The 19023-nt window shown below is 40.1% G+C and overlaps 1 long non-coding RNA gene across 1 annotated transcript in view; it reads right to left on the minus strand.

Moving 5' to 3' along the window:
- Positions 1-921: 921 nt before the first annotated feature.
- The window catches only part of LOC112604855, a 77146-nt gene continuing 59044 nt past the window's right edge, over positions 922-19023 (minus strand). Inside the window, exons 2-4 of the long non-coding RNA XR_003115292.1 lie at positions 7108-7543; positions 5992-6166; positions 922-1634 (exon numbers count right to left, since the gene is read on the minus strand). This is a non-coding gene — a long non-coding RNA (uncharacterized LOC112604855). The remainder of the gene's footprint in view (positions 1635-5991; positions 6167-7107; positions 7544-19023) is intronic.

Genomic DNA, 19023 nt, shown 5'->3' on the forward strand with positions numbered 1-19023 from the left:
ACAAAGAAAACCTTGGGATCCTCTGCACCTGTGAAGTAGTTTTCTGAAGGTGGACATTCTGAGAAGGAAGTCAGGAGTGGGGAAGTAGGGCTTGCTACTATGCCTGGTGTCTCATTTGTCTTGGTTTTGCCTCAAACCTCTACAAAACCACCAAATCCCACATTGTTGTTGACTCCTGTTCTAGAGCACAGTTCTGGTGACTAAATTCTGACTTCCTTTCCTTAGTTTGTTGTCTGCTTCTCCACTGAGCTGGTGCTTGGGCGTTCCCAGTCTTGTCAGCCATTTTCCCCAGAAGGATGAGTCCTGTATCCTGGACTACCCCATACCTCGACAGCTGATGCTGACCCTTCCCTTTCCCACCCAGCTCTCGCCTCCTCTTGTTCCTCACTCTCACCTCTGTGGAGCTCCTGACATGCTTCCTGCCATTCTGGGTCCTCCAGGAGCTTCTGACCATGTGGGCTTCCCAACCCCTCCTTTACACGGCACCTACAGTCCTCTTAACAAATGTCCATAAGGCCTTGTCAGCACTCCGAGTCCCATGGCTGACAAAGTCTGTGTATTTTTGCAGGACCCACCCTCTGCCAACCTCCACTATTTTGTTTCCCACATCCTGAGCTCCAACTCTCTGGACCTCCTGTCTGTTCGTAAATGCACCATGTTGACTCTTAACCTCCGTGTCTTTGCCCATCCCTGTTCCTTTCTCCCAACTTTGTTCTTATTAACTGACTTTTACTCATCAATACCAAGTTCATTTATTATGTCTTTTGAAAATCTTGGTCTCTAGCTAAGCAAGATGCTCCTACTCACTGAATTATAATTCACTGAACTGTAATTACTTTCCTTTCTCACTGAACTGCATGAGAACAAGAATGATGTATTTCATTGTGTAGCACCAGCAAATAGCATACTTCTTGGAACATAGTAGGTACTTAAAACATCCTCATTGAATGAATGAACCAATATACAGAAATGTCACCTAGAGTGATGGCTCCTTTTTTCTAGCATAATGTAAAACTGAACAATTTTAAAATGGTTACCAGTTAGTTATTAGGTAACAGAAATTAACTATATTCTATAGAGAAAAGGATATTCTTAGGATCCCTGTGAAAAGATGAACAAGTGCCGATCTGTGTGTGGTAGGATTATAGGTGATTTTGTTTTACTTTAATGTGCATGAGTGCATTGCCTAAATTTTTAGAAAGAACATGCGTCGTGTTTATTATAATATAAACAAGAACATGAATCCTCAAAAAATGAAGTGTCTCCTTAACGTGCTTCATAGCTTTACAAGGAAACAGAATACACGGGACACGTTGCTGCTGTTTTTGCGGCCTCTGCTCTCTTCTGCAACCCTTGCTTCTCTGTTTCTCTCCTCTACCTTTTTTTTTTTTCTCTTTCAAAACGTCACTGGTGGCAGCCTTGGCCTGAACTTGGTGAGATGTGGTTCACATTTGCACAAAGGTGGAATGCTTCCTATTGGATATTTCAAGTATTTACGCGTCGGTATCCTTATTACCACATCTCTGCTAATCTGGACTCCTGTCCATCATTGACCAGCTCCTCCTCATGGTCAACGTGTCCCAAAGTCGTGGAGGCAAGGATACTGGAGAGGATTTCTAGGGAAGCAGTTTATCCTAAAAGGGGACTGTCAGAGTCAGTCATTTATTTGCTTCCAGACACATGATACCAGCTTCTCCTAAGGAGGTCGAGTGGCTGGTTCACCAAACTAAAATGAAGGAACCCAGCCAGACTCCCACATGCCTCCCTCCAACAGTCAAGTGTGTCCTGAGCCGTCCTCTGAAGCATGAAAGCAACACCTCTGTCCACGATGGGGCTGAGAAGAGTCCACCCCATAAAATGTTGTTGATGGGCTAGTCCTTCTGAGTTCCACTCAATGGGCCTTTCATTCCTATGAAAGTTAGCAAATCCTCTTAAATAGCAATGCAATATTGAAGGTTTTTTTCATGGGTCTACTTATACATACTGAGGAGAATTGGTACACTAGTCTAATAGTATTAAAGACGATCTAGAAAAAGACATACTGACACTTGGAACACACTATCCTTCTGCATTCATAACAGCATCAGGGGACTGTGGTCTTCTGTCTTGATCACGAGGTTAAACTGGCCAAATCAATTAAATTCAACAAACAGCTAGTGGGTGCCTAATAATTTAAGGTAACATGCTGGCGGTTTGGAGAATGCAACTGGAATGAAACATGAGCCCTGTCTTCAAGGTGCCTAGAAAGGAACTGTGATATAAATGCTCTTCTCCTGGACTATAGCTCAGCACAAAAATAATGTTTGCTTCTATTCATTAGATTATTTTATTTTAGCTGATGTTTATTCTCATCCCCTTCTTAAAAATTTCAGTAACTTGGCCAGGTGTGGTGGCTCACGCCTGTAATCCCAGCACTTTGGGAGGCCGAGGCAGGCGGATCATGAGGTCAGGAGATAGAGACCATCCTGGCTAACATGGTGAAACCCTGTCTCTACTAAAAATACAAAAAATTAGCCAGGCATGGTGGCGGGCACCTGTAGTCCCAGCTACTTGGGAGGCTGAGGCAGGAGAATGGTGTGAACCTGGCAGGCAGAGCTTGCAGTGGGCCGAGATCACGCCACTGCACTCCAGCCTGGGCGACAGAGCGAAACTCTGCCTCAAAAAAAAAAAAAAAAAAAAAAAAATCGGTAACTTGCAAACTGCATTATCCATACATTTTAAGCAAACTTCTATGTGTTCATTGGTGCCATTCATTAATGTCTTCACCCAACAAATATTTATTTGATGCTACTATGTGTCAGGAATGTTCTAGAAGCTTAGAGATGTAGTGGTGAACATGATATGTGTTCAACACACATGCACACATTTTTATTACACAGTTGACCCTTGAGCATCACGGGTTTGAAGTTCACAGGTCCACTTACAGATGGACTTTCTTCCACCTCTGCCGCTCCTGAGATAGCAAGACCCACTTCTCCTCTTCCTCCTCCCAAGCAGCCTACTGAACGTGAAGACTACAAGGATGAAGACCTTTATGATGATCCACTTCCACTTAATGAATGGTAAATGTTATTTTCTCGTCCTTATGATTTTCTTAATAACATTTTTTCTGTAGCTTTTTTTTTACTGTAAGATAAAATATATAATACATATGACACACAAAATATGTGTTAATTGACTATGTTATTAGCAAGGCTTCTGGCCAACAGTAGGCTATTAGTAGTTAAGTTTTTGGAGAGTAAAAAGTTGTAGATGGCTTTTGGACTGAGGAGGGTTAGTGGCCCTAAACTTTTCATTGTTCAAAGGTCAACTAGATACACATACATATGTGAATATGTACATATATGTATATGTGTGTATATCTATACATGTCTGCATGTATATGTATGTATGTGTATATGTATATATGTGTGTATATATGTAACACACATGCACTCAAACATGCACACATAAATCTTCCTTATTAGAAATTAATAAGAGCTGTGAAGAGAAAGCAAGCAGCACGAGAGGTCAAGAGACTCAGGAGCTCTTCTGAGATGGGGTGTGGCAGGGAAGCCCTTCTGAAAACTTGGCATTTGAATGGAAGCTTACAAAAGTCTTGAAGGAGACCACCAAGCCAGGCTTCCCATCAAGTGCAAAGTCCTGTAGCAGAATGAGGTGGGTGGGGGCATCTGGAGAGCACCAGAAAGGCCCATGTGGCGGTGGCAAAGGGGTTGAAGGGTGAGTGGTGGGTGGGAGATGAGGGTTGACCCGGAGTCAGGCTCCAGACCAGAGGGGCTCGTAAGCCAGGGTGAGTAGTATGAGCTACTTTCCAATTGTGGAGAGCTTTGAGTCTAAAAAAAATTTAATCTGACTTTCATTTAAAAAAGATTACTCTGACTACTTAGTGGAAAACATCTTGTAAAATAAGTTAATGGAAATGATTAATATCTGCTCCATTATTTCAGTCCGAGGTCCAAATTATTTTGCACAACCATACTAACTCTTTCCCAGTTTTAATACATTGACCGTAATTTGTCAATACAGTTACTGTTATCAAAGTGCAATTTCCACCTAGAAGATATAAGTAAAAACCACATAACAACTAGAGGTCCCCGATGGTGAGCTCCTGTCGCTAGAGGTGTACAAAGAGCTGATTCACTGCTAGGGCATTGTAGGAGTAATTTCTACCTTTGGGGACACTAAACTTGGATACCTCTAAGATCTTGTCTTTTTTGAGAGTTGCTAGTTCTCTGGATTTCTTTGCCTTCTATTTAATAATATAGATGGCACACGATTCTGAGTTTAAGATAAGACATGGAGCGTTTAGTGGATATTGTGTTAGGCTCTCCACATCTCGTTAGGACTCAAACACTCCTTCCATCAGCTGCTGGGCATGGCGGTAGCAGATCAGCTGCCAGCCTCTCCCGAACAGGTCCCTGGCTGGAGAGAGCAGCCCAGCCCAAGGTCGCGCCTCTTCCTGAGGAATCCTGTATCAGACTTTGGTTAGTGTAGGGGAATAAAGACCTGACCCCCTTGTCTCAGCTGGGGACCGCGTTGAAGGGCTTTTATCTCCAGAGCTCCGCAAGGTCAGCTGGACTCTTTTGAGGCCTGCTTCTCCCTCCCAGTCCTGCCTTGTTCCCATTCCTTCCTTCCTCCATGTGGGTCCCCATAGGTATCCTCACTCAATCTCCTGCCCCATAAGCTCAGGTTCTGTGTCTGCAGCCTGGGAAACCCCAGTAGAACTATTGTGTAAGAAAATAGGCCAGTCGCAGTGGCTGGTGCCTGTAATCCTAGCACTTTGGGAGGCCGAGGTGGGCGGATCACGAGGTCAGGAGATCGAGACCGTCCTCGCTAACATGGTGAAACCTGTCTCTACTAAAAATACAACAAATTAGCTGGGCGTGGTGGCAGGTGCCTGTAGTCCCAGCTACTTGGCAGGCTGAGGCAGGAGAATCGCTTCAACCCAGGAGGTGGAAGTTGCAGTGAGCTGAGATTGCACTACTGCACTCCAGCCTGGGCAACAGAGTGAGACTCCACCTCAAAAAAAAAAAAAAAAAAAAGGAAAAAGAAGAAAAAAAAGAAAATGCCTTTAATGTCATGTATGCAGAAGCCCAGGGCTCTTGTTAGAGTCTTGAAGGGGCCATCGTCACGTTTGCCTTGGGGGACTACCCACCAGCGAGCTGTCTCACACTGTGTTCAGAGAAAGGGGCTGCTCTGGAAATTTCCAACCATGCTCTATGGAGGGATCAGTGTGTGCACAGTGCTGGGCACACCTCGGTAGCTCAGTAAATATGGACTAAAAATTAAAAACATAAACTGCAAACCTTTACCCTGTCCTTGGATTTGGAAGGCCCTGTAGACCATTCTGAGCCACAGAGCACACGTGGGCGCTGGGGACAAGACCAGCTCTGGAGGTGAGGGATGACCTCTGCAGATTCTCTGTCAGAGGGCTATGTGAGAAAGAGATAAAACAGGCCTATAGTCCTGCCACATGCTCTGCAAACTGCAAAGGAAAACCGGGCTATCCAGCAAGGTTGACCGAGAAAACAGAGCAGCACTGTTACAGAAATTCAGAAATCATTTAAAAGACAGAAAACGTTACTTTCTCAAATATCGTGAGCAAATGCTGCAAAGCATGACTTCACCTACCCCCAATTTTCTATCTTCCTCTGATATTTTATCATCATACTTTTGTGGCTTCCTCTGAAGTGTTTTGATAAGATAATTTTTTTTCCAGGTATCTTTCATATGCATCAGCTTATTGGCATCAACGAGTTAGATAATACATTTAGCTACAATACAGAACTACATTAAACATAATATGTACTGTATAAAGGTCACTGGAACCAAGTTGACATTTTATTGTATTTCAGCATAAAAATACAGGGCAACTTTTGTGGACATTATTATTAATTTGAATTCTGTACATGCAAAGGCATCCAAATATACTGTCTTAAAAGAATAAATGCTCAGTCAATGCACAATAATTTTTGGATCAAACTTCGTTACCTCCATGCTGTCCATGAACTGGGTGGGCCACGCTGACCATTAAGTTTTTCCAAGAGATGAAATGGTTCAGTGGCCCAGGCTTGGGAGGTTCAGCTGGGTTCAGATCCCGGTCTTCTTCTCCCCAGCTGAATAGCCTCAAGCAAGTCACTTAGTTTTGACGGCTCAGTTTCCTCATCTGTAAAATGGAGATGGAAAGCATCGTACCTAACTTATAGAGTGGTTTTGAGAAGTTAATATACATCAAACACTTTGAACAGTGTCTGGCACATAATAAGCTGTAACTAGCTGTTCTTATTCAAATGGATTTTCTCCCCTGAAAAAAATGCATTCAAGATATTTTGAGGGAGCCTGTGTCCCATGTACCAGGCATGGTTTCTCCCATTTGGCAATGTCACTGAAATGATATGTGAGGACCAGGCATTGTGCCAAGGTAAGGCAGACATCCACTACCCATGCAAGTGTCCATGGGTTTTGTGCCATTTCTAGCTATGGGATTCATTTATCACAGCTTTGGGGAAATACTTTACCTATTTTATTCCTCTTGTCTGTAAAATGGACACAAAATACTTGCCTATTTAGAGTTCAGTGCAAAATACTTGCTGAATAATTAGCTTACACAGTGTCTAGTATGAAAGAATATTGGGGCCGGTCATGGTGCCTCACACTTGTAATCCTAGTACTTTGGGAGGCTGAGGCAGGCAGATCACCTGAGACCAGGAGTTCCAGACCAGCCTGGCCAACATGGTGAAACCCCGTCTCTACAAAAATACAAAAATTAGCTGGGCATGATGATGGGTGACTGTAATTCCAGCTACTTGGGAGGCTGAGGCGGGAGAATTGCTCGAACCCAGGAGGTGGAGTTTGCAATGAGCTGGGATTGCACCCTTGCACTCCAGCCTGGGCGACAAAGAAGACTCTATCTCAAAAAAAAAAAAAAAAAAAAAAAAAAAAAGAAAAGAAAAAAGAAAAAAAAGAAAGGATATTGGAGGTTGGAGGTGAAAAGTAACCTTTGTTACCATCTGCGCTGGAGTTTGGCATACTTCACGAGGGGCTTGCAACAATCTGTTGAAGCGCTATTATTGCATCTGTACTTGGGCATTGACAGGTTGGTCTTACCCACTGGATCCCAGTCATGCTGTAAACGGGGCTTGCTTTGGAGTCTGTCAGACCCGGCTTAGACCCAGGCTCTGACAAAGTCGGTGAGTTATGCAGCTATTCCGTGACATCTAATACCCTATCCCAAAGGTCTGCTGTGAACAGGAAGGAGGCGTCAAATTTGCAGTGCCTGATGAGGTGAGGCCAGGACCCAGGAACTTCTATTCCCTCCCATGCTCAGAAACAGTAAGTGTTTTTCTATCTGCAAAGCTAGATGCTTAGCACATCCTGGGTACTTTACTCATGATTGCTAAACTTGAATTTGTGAGAAGTCATTTCAAAAGTCAGATCTAGTACCAAAAACACAATATCTGTCAATATGAACTATAGATCACGGTTTTCCTCCAGCCCAGGAGTCTCCTTTCAGTAATCGCTTCTCTCCAAATGTCTTCATTCCCTAAATAAAACAAAGAGGTAAGAGATTTGTTCATTTCAATTCCCACAATATAGCTTACAGTCAAGGACCGGAAGAGTTTTCCAATTTTAGGTATGTTATTTCTCTGTTCTCTGAAATGGGTACGATACTAAAGAACTTGATAGGATTTAGTGGAAAGTACTTTCTCAACATTTGGACTGTGCATTTTATTTGAATCACGTCTCTCACATTCAAATTTGTTAATGTTAACGTCAGAGAGTAAATGACTAGAGAGTCAGCACGCATGTCCACAAAGAGATACTCTTATGGGCTCTGGGGGAAATAGTCATTATAACAACATCCAAGGGCAGACAGGAACATTTATAGTCATGGATTAATTATCCTTTTCATGTCTCAAGTTTACATCACTGTGAAAATTCTTCCTCTAAGGTTAGGTGGCAGCTAATGTGAATCCTAACTCAGGTGCTGGATATATTTATTACGGTGGTCTTTCTTTACTGTTTCTACACAAAGTCGAGTGGACATGGACATCCAGAATACTACACGTTCTGAAGCAATAAAATCTAATATGCTGTAATATTATTTCCTGCTTCTGTTTAAGATAGATACTTAAACGCTAAGTTACATTTTATTCAATCTTTAATTTTTTAAAATAATGATTTATCTCTACCGCATTCTCACCCCCCTCACATTTTTTGAGTCCACCTCGCTGGATTTTGTGAAAATAGATCCTTCACACACAACAGAGAAGGAACTTTCTGGAAGGCTGTGCTCTGGAACTGCCGTCTTCTCTCTCAAGTCAAGTACATTTCTGTCTTTCTTAAAGCTACAAAACTACAACAATGTTTATATTCATATGAAGTATTTCAGCAATTCATAGCCAATTTATCAATGACCACGCAGCTGCAGGCGCTGCAGTTTAAAAAAATATACCAGCTCACTTAGTGTTTACATAGGCTCTGAAAGCCCCACATCCTGGCAGGGGGACAGGAGCCACCGGAGTCATTAGAAAGGTACGCTGGAGCGCCTGCCTGTGATGGTGGAGGGATGTTTGCCTTATAGCCCAACACATCATTAAGGACACAATTGTTATTTAATGTGGCACAATCATCTTTCTACTCTTCATGAAATCCACTTAAGTAATTACCTTCTTAGCTCATTGGCTCTGTGAGCTGCCTGGTTAGAAAGGGTTATATCTAAGGAAATATTAAAAACCGGGCTCACACTGTTGCCCCTTTAAGCTGACTCGTATTTATTAATATATTCTAAATGAAGATCTTTCTTCCTGCCCTGAAAGAGGGAGGAAACTCCAAGGTAAATAAATGCTCTGGAGCATTGGCAGGGTTTAAAGGGAATAAGAGCACATTAGCCAAAGTCTCCTCACTGTCAGCCATTCTTAACAAAGCAGCTGATACCTGCATAATGCCTGGCCTCTTTGTAGTTTCAGTCTGACATCTGTTTTAGCCAATCAATTTTTCATTAAAGTCAAAATGCTGCTTTAAAATTTGCCTTGGCTTTCTCTTTTTAAGACAAGAACAAATTTATGACGAAAATATTCCTTTTCAAAACTCGGTGCAATAGCTTACTAAGCTGTGTGGATCTTCATAAGTGCCATAGTTTTGAAGACTCACTTTGAATAGTCTAGATATTAAGATGGAAGGTTTAAAGAACCCACAGAACTTATTTTCAGAGCACATTTAAATGTCTTTTACGCAGATTTTTTTTTTTTTTATTATGACGTGTCCAAGATGAGCTTGCAGAGATTCAGCATCATTTAAGGAGAGCAGAGCCGAAGTACAGAATTGAAATTACTTGAAAACACACATCTGCATTTTAAACTTTAAGCTCCCTTTCAAAATACACTGTACAATCCATGTTTACTATAAATACTGCGAGGTAAGTCTGAAATACCTTTATCTTATTTGGTGGATCTGCGTTTGAGCCTCTTTGTTTGAACAGAAGTGTCAGCTGTATTTTACTTTATTATATAAAAAAGTTTCAGAATTTAATTAAGGGTCAAGTACCAGCAGTAGATAAATGCAACAGCTAAAGCATATTTCTGATCACTCTGAAGTCTGCAATCATGAAAATTATTATCATTGAGTAAAACTGGTCTCAATGATGGTGACTGGGAGATGGATTCTGTGTTACTCAGCCATCATTTACATAATAATGGGTTCCAGTTTTCATCAGCACCTTTTGTTTGTACAGTGCTTACTGCTACAGTAAATTGTCAAAATGTCATTCCTCTCCAATCAGCCAGAAAATATCAACAGTAAACAAGGCACAGGAAGAAATTCTCTGATTAGGAGTGTGGCAGAGGAAGAGTAGAGCTGAAGTCCCCGTGATCGCTTGAAACATGTTATTCTGGTGTTCCCAATAATACAGTGGTACAGATTATGAAAATTACTTCTCTCTCTCGCCACCTCCACCCAGCCCCTTTAATGAAGAAATACCACTCTGCTTCCGAGGTCACCAGGAAACCTCAGGACGATCACTGGGGATTAATTGATTTACATATGTATTTGTCAGTTTTACTCTGTTCCCTCTTACTGGGGATCAGCCTCTTCTTTTTTTTTCCGGCAGGGTATTGCAGATTAAATGGGGCCAGATTCTCCTACAGTGTTCTTGTCCCTGCTTGGTTCTCTGACTCCTGGCCAGTGGGGTTTCAGAGAATAAAGGAGCTGTGGAGAAGAATTTGGCCCGTGCCCATGCTGCTATCACATGGGGCAGTGTCAGAGAGGCTCCCGTCAGCTGACTCGCCAATACTCTTCTTGTTTCAGCTGAATTGTTGCCAGAGCAGGAACTCAGGAGCTGGGGAAGAGCCCCAGGCGGCAGCAAAGTCTTCCACTCTTCGCCTTTCTGCATGGCCATCACTTGAACTCAGAGACCAGGGACCAGGAAGGAGGAGAGCCAACTCCACATCCAGCATTTAGGGCACCGAGCCGAGTGCCCAATGACCAGTTCTCTCTCTTTCTGCTTTCGCTGCACCCCAGGCCACTCTTCTACAACATTTTAAAGTCTGAAAGAGACATGAAATCAACAACTCTTCCTGTTCCTCAGTGAAATCTCCCCAGGACTAGGAAAGGATGAGGATGAATTAGTACAGTATATGCCTTATAACCATTATAGTTACAAAGTATATTAAAATTAAAGACTTCACATTGTGTCTGAAATAAAAATGAATATAGTGGCATCCTGCCAAGAGTCCCAGAAACCACTCTTGTGTGGAATTGAAACATTTGGCTCATATAATACTTAATTTATTTTTATGAAATGACAAGTTATATAAATGTATGTTTAAAACAGAGGGGCACAACGTTTTTTTGGTAAGGTTTTTTTTTTCTTTTTTTTTTTGTATTCTGGCATATATAGCTACATGGTTGGGACTTATTTCTAAACAGGACAAAAAAGAATATGTTTTTCCAAAATGGCGTTTTAAAGGTATATGTTCCCCAGATATTTCAAAATATGATCATGCAGTCAGGTTGCTCATGGCAAGGCTCACAGTACCTTCACTGGAAATGAATAGGAGTTTTAAGATCTATTGAAATGAAGTGTTGACATCAGGAAATATTTTGTACTGCTTTCAGGTTTCTTACCATGCACTTTATTTTGCTTGGCTACTTTTAATTTTTTTCCCCCACTTCTCTTTGAAAATCCGACATTGTCCAAACCCTTTCGATTAAGAAGCGTGCCTGAATGAAAGCTCCGTGCTGCTGTGGTGGTGCATCAGTAAACAGGGGGCCCGAAGAGCGGGCAGCGCGCGGAGAAATAGGGCTGATCAGCGGTAATTACCCTGACACCTCATGCAGTACAGGGAATTAACTCCTAGGACTTTGGGCCGAATGAAGAAGAAGTTGATGTTTCACGTTGTGAATGCATCAGTGCCTGAACCCATTACCAGTTTAAACGGAGATGGGAATTTACTATACACTTTTTTTTTTTTTTTGGTTGGGAATGTAGACCGGTGTGCAGAGAATGAGAAAGTAATTCAGGATGCAGAAGGAACCACAATTTGTATTTTTATTAAGGCTTTTGCCTCCTGATTCTATATCATATCCATGACACATAGATACAAGAGAAGGTCCATGGCAACCATTGTCTTGAAAAGAAGGAGCCCGTTGTCTTAAAGAGGTTAGTGTGTCACCAAAGTAGGTGAAGGTATTCCACGGCAGACCCATAGAAAGGAAAGTGCTCGAAAACACAGAGCAGGAGGGGAAACACAGCTCAAAAGGCAACTAGTTAGCAGCTGCCACTATGACCTTTAACTGCATCCATGGTAACTGGGCTAAAGATGGAGTTCCATTTTATTATTCTCACACCCACAATGTTAAGCCTGTGAATCCCATTGCAATTTAATGGCTGAAATCAGAAGGCAGATCTGTGTTCATTGGACCGGTGCCGATACCCTCTTAGCTAATGAGCGCAATAAACATTTTCATGCCAGGAAACCAGTGCAAGTGGAAATATTATGCCATACAGAAATATATACCCAAACACAAAGAAATGGTCAGTAAAGTCAGTCTTTTATGTATATTTGCATATTCTAGCATTCAAAGCCAATCATCTTTTAAAAGAAGAATAAAAAAAGCTGCTAGACTATTAAAAACTGTGGCATACCACAAAGCTGGTTGTGAATGAGAAATCAGAAGAGTTATGAATTCTAGAGCTAATGACTATTACTGCCTCTTCTATTATTTTCCTTAATGAATCTTATTATTTGTCAATGTGTGCTTCCTTTTATGTGGCTCTAATATACTTCAGGCCTTTTCCCTGACTATAGACTGCACCTCCAGCTGGGGCAAAAACCACTGCAAAAGCAATACCAACTTTTTTGGTAAAGGGAAGAGGTTTTATTATCATCGCTTTGCCTTCACAGCTATTTAGTTCATAGTTCCTTAAGAATTGATGACAACAGTGTCATATTGTTGTTACAGACATTGCAACCTGCAAGAATACATAGATCATGCTTGTTTGTTTTGAAACCCCAGAAAAAAATGATAATGGGAGCTCATGGCCAGTGAATTAGCCTTTGAATGCATGCTGCCTCTCTGAACAACTGCTGGTAACTTTTTTTTTTAAACCAAAAACATGTAAATTTAAGTTCAGAATGAGATGGCATCTGAAACTGAGCTCCTCAATTTAAGAAATAGCCAGTTTCAGAGGTTGAAGTATGAGTAACACATTGTATACAAAATTTAAACTGTGATTTTTCTGTTTCACTCTCCTAATAATTCTTTTCACAGAACTTTTAACGCATTAAACTTTAGCTATGTAAATGTTCTGCTTATGTCAAAAGGTTGCCAAGAATTATCCTTGAAACCTATCTTAGATTGCTTCAATAAGGCACAGTATATAAAACTCCATGAGCACCTACAGATAATGTAATTTATGGTATTTTTCCTTCCTTTCTTTCAAATTTTTCCTCAGAAATCTTAAAATACTCCCCAACTTTATTTTTGTTAAATTGTTTTTTGAGCAAAGATGAGGGCTTAATAACTTTCCTTATGAGGAACAATATATTCTTTTCTTAGGGAACAATGTCAGGTATCCATTGTTGAGAAAAAGCTTTAACTATTTTACCCACAGAAGCTGCTTGTCCTGGAACCTACAAAGGTCAGAGAGAAAATAATTTGGGTGCTTCTTATCTTTTAAAACAATGCCACTTTTTATCATTATCAGAGAGTTTTAGGAAGGCTTTTTTTTTTTTTTTTTTTTAAAGCGAGACAAAGGAAGTGAGAACTCAGAGACCTGTTTACTTGACTTATAAAAGGGCAGGCAGTGCCTCCATCAGTTAAATAAAAGATGTTCTATCAATTTAGACAATTATACCAAAGATTAAGAGTGTCATGAAGCTGATGAAATCTCCTAGGTAACATTAAAAAATAATATGCTTTTAGATCACATCATATATTAAATGACAACTGCCAATTTTTTTTAAAAAGAGTACTCAAAATTCTTTCCTGAATGACAATGTGAGGTTAAAATACTTTGTTCTTAACAGTTAACTTCATTGACATGACGCTTCTGCTTCTTGACTAAGGAAATTTGGCTAATAAGAGCTTTTTGTTTATTCCAGTAAAAGTGGACTGCAAGATATAGGATTTTAGGGCCTCCCTGCATCTTTGCTTAATTAAAGCATGCATAGGAAATGTTTTGCTAGCACATTACTTGGTTTAAAATATCTAAATATGGCTTATATTTAAATGGTTGCCATCCTCTTGACTTGCTTTTCCCGATTTTATTGGCTCCTGAATGATTGTTTTGCTTATCGTTAGGCTAGGAAAAATTATTGCAAGCTTTAATTGAAGAAGTGACAGTAGTCGCCACAGGAAAGATCAGAAGAAGGACTTACGATGACCTCATTCCAGACCCAGCTCTGTGGAGGACTAATTGCAGGACCAGAGGTGAATGGTTTAACACAGCTGCCCTTCACAGCCCTTTTCCTCAATGTGCACAATAATACCTGCTCCTTCTTGAGGACTGTTACACAGATACCTGCCAGTTATGAGTGATCTGACACATTCTCAACATGGAGCTAGGGAAACCAAGAATCGTTCAGCCACCTAATCTAAACAACATATTTGTTATAAAGTTCACATCTGGGTAGAAGATACCACCAGTCTTCTCAGCCTCAGTAAAGGCTCCTCCCCTCTTCTTGGGCCCAAGGAGTGAAGGGAGAGGCCCTGCACTCTTCTGACCACCCAGGTTGAGTTTGGGCCTGGGATCTAGGCTTTGGTGAGGAGCTCTAGGGGACCAGGGTATAAGCGGAGATGCCATCAGCCAGCCGAGACGCTCTCATCTCTAGGGAAGTCTGCCATCCTCACCTGGCTTTAAATCACACTCCCTTGCCCAAATCTGCCTTCTGGTCCTCTTCTACCTCCACCTGAGCCTTCCAGCTCCTGGCGCAGTTTCACGTTTGACCCTCTGTGCTGCCAGGCAAAGCATCAAGTTCTTCTGTGTTTTTGGTGATAAGGCACAAAAAGCCCATTGTCAGTGTCTACTTTTCAACTTCTGTTGAACCCCACAGGGTTCCTTTGCTCATGTAGAAGATGTCAAACCACCATCACTATTATCAGCAGCATCAGCAAGAACAATACTCATTTATTAAGCTCTTACTCTGGGGATATCATAAGGACTATCTCATTTAATCCTTATAGCAAGTCTACGAGAAAACCAATTCTGAGAGATAAAGTAAATTACCAGAGGTTACAGAGATAGGAAGTTGTTTGGCTGAGCTGTAATTCCCAGAAAGAGCAACAGTGATAATATAAATATAAGGTTTGGTTGCAGTTTTTTTTTTTTTTTGGTACAGATATTAAGGTCTAAGGACACTTAGCTAGCTAGCCATGCTATTTGTGGACTTGGAAGATGGGCTTGCTTAGCTAGCCATGCTATTTGTGGACTTGGGTTCTTTTCTAACTGATTTTCTTCTAAGGATCCTAGAACCCTTATCAACTTGAGTGCTTAGAGGTATGGGAGAGAGAGGATTGGTTAGTAGACGCCCTCTAAGTTATGTCTATGGACTTGACTCTTGATCCCTTAATACTTACTGCAAAACAATGATGGTGGTTTTTGACTCCAGCATTCCTTGTGTCGTTCCCAGCCTGCGAGATGTCTGTGAATGACTTCATGTAGTAATCATGTGCTGTTTTATCTCCATGACCTGGTTTGTAGTGAGAATTCAAAAGTGTATCCATTGGATCAACTGACAAATTTTGGGAGCCTCCTGTGGCAAAATCATTTTACTGGATGACTTCAACAGAAAAGGGATGTGGAAGAGAAATGATCGCAAGTTTTTCATTTGAGGTGGGATACACAAATATGTATGTGTTATTCATAAATACATATTACCCCTCACTCTCCCTTCAAAGAGAAACATTAGGAAAGTAGGATACAAAGATGGTAATACATCAAAACACATTTTGGGTGCTTAGGAAAAAGGACTTAGAAATAAAGGTATACTTGACTTTGCAAACATGTCCAACGTGATTCAAAAACCGCTACAGGGTCCACATTAATATGAAGCTTTGTCCTCCCATCTGCAGCCTCAGTCTGTGTACAAAAGCGTGGACCATATGATGGTCGGAACAAACTGGGATTGCAATCAGGCGTTTCCTTCAGAGCCAGAAACTCTCCAGAGGATTGGTGAGAGGAACAGTTCTGATTCCAGAAGGGTCTTTTGCAATTACCCACTGTATTCTGACTGCAGGGGAGAGAAAGTCATATCGCAGAAGACTTGTGGGAAGAAGGCAGGCAAACAGTAAAAAAGCAATTCTCGAATATATCAGTTCTCAGACTATGGATGATGACAGGAGAAATGAAAGCAACATGTGTCAAATGTGGTACAATGGCAATCTCACACTAGAGAAACGGGAAAGCACAAACACTAATCAGAAGAAACAAAGAACAGTTGAGAACTATGAAATTGTTTTACAAGGGATAAGTCAACAGCATGAGTGGAATGGAGAAACACACAAGCAGTGGACCCAGGTCTTTAGGTAATATTAATAAACAAAGCAATTTGCATATTTGTTGCTTTAAAATGGAATTATATGGGAAGAAAATCAAATAATAATTCAAAATAAAAAGAGATCTCATCCTCAAATAAAAACACAAGTCTTCTTATTAAATAATATACAACCAACCAGTTCTAGTCAATGTAGAAAATGTATTGAGAGTTAGTACCATACATTATTTTATAGTGGATGTAAAGAACATTTTTTCAATGTTCTTTAGATTATCTTGGTTTTCACTTGAGCTAAAATCCTAACCTCTAAGTAAACTGTGAATCTATTGTATATACATATTTACCGTAATAAATCAACTATACTAAAAGTGAGTTTTATCCTGACTTGGGAGTCATATTATTACGTAACCTATGGGATGAAATGTGTAATCTCTTAATAAATCCACTCTATCATTTTGCTTTTTCATTACTTTCTTCTTGTTCCTAAAAATATAAGTCAGAAAGAGCAGCACTATGAATGCTATGTAGTATTTTGGGGGGAGAAAGTATTTTTTGGGGAGACATGGTACATTGAAGAATGATTAAGTATTGTTTTATATCATAAATCTCTTGATTATTTATTTGACTTATTAAAATACGTTAAAAGATCTATTATCTTATCAAAAATGACTTCTACCTGTTGTTGATGTTAATCTCTTGCTTGTTTCATTAACACTCTGAGTCTGCTGAGCTGTTCGTGATGGTAGGCATTAGACACATGTGGCTGATTACATTTTAATTCTTTAAACTTAAATATAATAAACAATTTAATAGCATTGGCCATGTCTTAACTGCTCACTAGCTACATGTGGTTACCATGCTAGACGGCATAGATGTAAAACAGTTCCATCATTACACAAAGTTCTATTGGACAAAGCTGCACTACATTCTTAATTTGAAAAGTGGAGAAATTTCACATCTTAATTAATTATGAAACAATTTTTTCCCCTTCATGTGAAAACAGATTTATTGCTGTTAAGTACTACTCCAGCACTGTTGTATTTCTGCAACTATAGGCAGGAACGGGACAGAGCATTATTGATTTTCAACAGTGCTAACTCCTCAGGGTTCTATTTTGCCTTTTGCTTGTATTTTCATTTTGTTGATCTCAAGATTTACTCTCATCTTAAGATATTTTGAGATGGGAGAATTGGAAGTTGAAATGTAGAATTATAAAGTGAAAAATGTTTTGTAAGATAATTTTGTCAGTATGTTTCATACGTCTTGAAACAGATCCTGTTATGTCACTTTCAAAAGAATACTACCTCAAATGTCCTGATTGTATGTCGCCAAATATTCAAATAGTGCTATTAACAATAGCGAAAACAGTTATTTTAGTCTTATTTTCATCTATTAGGAATAAGCTCATAATATATTGCTAAAAAGGAAAATCAGATTACATAGAAAGTATCTACAAAATGATATACCAAGCTATACAAATTGCTAGCATTGGCAGTATAGAAGAAAAAAACTATGTAGGGATATATGCATTAGGAAAAAAATGGAAAAATTAATATCAGAAAAGTAATCTTTTTCCTTCTGGTACTTGCTTTCTTTTGTGCTTTCCTTAACAAATTCTTCTTTTATTTTTGTTTTTAATTGACGCATAATCATTGTACATATTTATGGGGTGCAGTGTGATGTTTCAATACATGTATATACTGTATAAAAATTCAAATCAGGGTACTTAACATATCCATCACCTCATACATTTATTATTTCTTTGTGATGAATCCTCTCTTTTAGCTATTTTGAAATATACAATACATTATTGTTAACTATCATCACCCTACCCTACTGTGCAATAGAACTGATAGAACACCGGAAGTTATTCTTCCTCTCTAACTGTAACTTTGTACCACTGGCCAATGTCTCCCCATGCCCTTTTCCACCTTATCCTTCCCAGCCTCTGGTAACCATCATCTTACTCTCCACTTCTATGAGAGCAAATTCTTTAGATTCCACTTATGAATGAAATAGTATACTTGGTTTTTTTTATGCCTGGCTTATTTCATTTAACATAACATCCTCCAGGTTCATCCATGTTGCCACAAGTGATGGGATTTCTTTCTTTTTTATGACTGAAATTCTGTGCTATCAAACTTCTGTGTCAAGACTGTGGCCTAATTGTGTTCTCAATATCACAGCTAGCATACAATGACCACTTATGGTGTTTTAGTGCTTTGTAGGTGTGATCTCGTTTAATCTTGCAGCAATAATTATTTCCATTTTATAGTTGAGGAAGGTGAGATAAACAGAGATTGAGTAATTTTCCCAGGTTCATGTAGGTTGCGTGTGATTAAGCTGAGATTTGAACTGAAACAGCCTGACTGCAGAGCTGCTACTCTGAACTTCAGTGTCGCTGAAGCCACACAAACAAATGTCTATCAGTGATAGAAAAAAAAAGAAAAAACTCAAAGAGAAAATTGCTCAATAACAAGGTAAGTCTCCTAGCAGACCGGCAAAGAAACGTAAATGCAAAGTTCTCCGGCTAATTGGGATTCCTATTGGACTTCACGTCTGAAGTGTGTAAGAATGAACAAAATTTTGCTACTGCAGATAACAGGGCCCAAAGATACTTCAAGCAAATGAGGGGCGGAAAACTGGGATTACTGCTTGAAAAAGGTCTGGAGTGGATCTCCCAGGTTGGTGAAATAAAAGGGAAAAACCTGGTCCCTGCTACTCTCAGGAACTATGGTCACGTGAAGCTGTATGCTCAAAAAGAAGGAAGACATTGGCACCAGTCTAGTATCAAGAACCAGGAGCAGCCATTCCCTGAAAAGAGTATTTCAAATACCATTGCAAGGCAAGAAGCTCCTGTGACCACTGTAACACTGGTCCTGGAGTTAAGGTTCCAGGGATGTCACTTAGAATGCCAAAAACAAAAAACAAAACAAAACAAAATGTTCTGCCCTAAGAAAGAGCAGGAAAGGGGTGAACTGCACACAATAAAATCAAATATTTTACCGATGATCTACAAATCAAAATT

Source organism: Theropithecus gelada, chromosome 13 (genome assembly GCF_003255815.1).
Source record: "Theropithecus gelada isolate Dixy chromosome 13, Tgel_1.0, whole genome shotgun sequence".
Taxonomy (NCBI): Eukaryota; Metazoa; Chordata; class Mammalia; order Primates; family Cercopithecidae; genus Theropithecus; species Theropithecus gelada.